Consider the following 2,305-nt stretch of genomic DNA (forward strand, 5'->3'; position numbering starts at 1 on the left):
CTGAGACATGCATGGCTTAATCTTTGAGACAAGCATATGACTACTGGCAGGATCAACCAGGGAGCTGCGTCAACTAGAGCTGAGCAGCCGGCCGCCCGGGAGTGTGTCCCAGGGGCCCGCGCGAACACGCAAGCGTCCGCTCAATTATTCTGCAAACAGGAGGAGGCTGAGCTCCCCTGCACAATACACCTCGAAACCCTCTCAGGTCCCGGCGGCGCGCAGCGCCGTCCTAAGTACTTGGTCGGGTTCGAGAGAGAGGCGCAATCGCCCGGAGTTAGGCGAGTAGACGCTTTAGGTGCGACCACCCGTGCTCCCAACTGAGCTTGCCGCTGCCGACAGAGGCCCGGGAGCGTGCTGTCGTGGCATTGCCGGCGGGAGACAACACGCGCCACCTACGGTGACCGGCAGCTCCAACGCCAGCGCCACAGAAGGGCAAAGGCCCCACGTGGGTGCCGAAGCGAACTCTCCCAGCACAGCGCACGTGCCAACACGTCTGCACAACTGCGATACAAACCACCAGCGAGAACCGCTGGGGCGACCGAGCAGCAGACGGCGTCGCGGCGCCGAGTGCCGGGCGGCGGCGCATCCTCAACGCACACAGTCCTCAATCGGACCAGCACACTGCAGATGTCCACCGCGCTTCGCACCGGGCCGGCGAGGACCCACTTTGGCTGCACGGCGCCGCGCGCAGGGTGCCCCGGCGCGCAGCTGCGCCGCCTGCCGCGTCCGTCGGCCGGCGCGCCTGCCACTGGGCGCCCCCACCAGCCGGCTGTAGCGCGTGCGCCCACGCACCGCGCGGCCAGCACGCCGGGCGGCCCCCCCTCACCGGCCGGGGACAGTCCCACCCACCCACAGCCGCGTATCGCTTCACACCCAGATTCACATTCACGTTCGTTGGTATGGTGGGGACCGCTTCGTAGCTGTACCGATCGTTGCCCTCACAGATGTACCTCCAGCAAGGACAACCGCACCACAACGGGTTACCAGTTGTTCATTTGCGTAACGTCACCAGTAAACGTACACGTCCATCCCCGTTTGCAAAGTCAACTATTATTGCATGCCTGCCTGTCAGGTGTCAAGACACACTACATCCGCTCACATCCACGCAACAAAATGTGCCCGACTAGAGGGCACGTGGAAGGTGCCCCCGTACGTATGCGATGTCCATTGCGCGACCAACTGTCAACCGGCCTCTGTAGCATGTCGCAGATGTGGAACGCGGGGCACCGTGCTATCACATTGTGTGAGAAGAGACTACTACGTCTGCATACACGCGCCACTACATGAACAGACGGCTCATGCTGATCGCCATCCACTGCGTCCATTACTCCCACACGTCTCTATGGCGTACCACACTGCAATGCAGCTGTTATGGGGAGATGACACGTAGCTGTGTACACAACATTCTGAGCGGGTTGCGGTTGGACAATACATTAATGTAACGTGTCATATGCCAATTACAGAGCAGGGTAAGGCACAACTTGGGTTAGGTTAAGGCACAACTTGGGTTAGGTTAAGGCACAACTTGGGTTAGGTTAAGGCACAACTTGGGTTAGGTTAAGGCACAACTTGGGTTAGGTTAAGGCACAACTTGGGTTAGGTTAAGGCACAACTTGGGTTAGGTTAAGGCACAACTTGGGTTAGGTTAAGGCACAACTTGGGTTAGGTTAAGGCACAACTTGGGTTAGGTTAAGGCACAACTTGGGTTAGGTTAAGGCACAACTTGGGTTAGGTTAAGGCACAACTTGGGTTAGGTTAAGGCACAACGTGGGTTAGGTTAAGGCACAACGTGGGTTAGGTTAAGGCACAACGTGGGTTAGGTTAAGGCACAACGTGGGTTAGGTTAAGGCACAACGTGGGTTAGGTTAAGGCACAATGTGGGTTAGGTTAAGGCACAATGTGGGTTAGGTTAAGGCACAATGTGGGGGTAGGATTGCGGTACAAATTGCATTACATTGCGGTGCAAATTGCATTACATTGCGGTGCAAATTGCATTACATTGCGGTGCAATTGAGTTACATTGCGGTGCAAATTGAGTTACATTGCGGTGCAAATTGAGTTACATTGCGGTGCAAATTGAGTTACATTGCGGTGCAAATTGAGTTACATTGCGGTGCAAATTGAGTTACATTGCGGTGCAAATTGAGTTACATTGCGGTGCAAATTGAGTTACATTGCGGTGCAAATTGCGTTACATTGCGGTGCAAATTGCGTTACATTGCGGTGCAAATTGCGTTACATTGCGGTGCAAATTGCGTTACATTGCGGTGCAAATTGCGTTACATTGCGGTGCAAATTGCGTTAC

The 2,305-nt window shown here is 55.7% G+C and overlaps 1 non-coding gene across 1 annotated transcript in view; it reads right to left on the minus strand.

Annotated features, from left to right (window-relative positions):
* LOC126126599 (small subunit ribosomal RNA) overlaps window positions 1-63 on the minus strand; it is a 1,909-nt gene extending 1,846 nt beyond the window's left edge. Inside the window, exon 1 of the ribosomal RNA XR_007526822.1 lies at window positions 1-63. This exon is cut by the window's left edge and continues 1,846 nt beyond it. This is a non-coding gene — a ribosomal RNA (small subunit ribosomal RNA).
* Window positions 64-2,305: the final 2,242 nt, after the last annotated feature.

This window comes from Schistocerca cancellata, unplaced genomic scaffold (assembly GCF_023864275.1).
Source record: "Schistocerca cancellata isolate TAMUIC-IGC-003103 unplaced genomic scaffold, iqSchCanc2.1 HiC_scaffold_461, whole genome shotgun sequence".
NCBI lineage: Eukaryota > Metazoa > Arthropoda > Insecta > Orthoptera > Acrididae > Schistocerca > Schistocerca cancellata.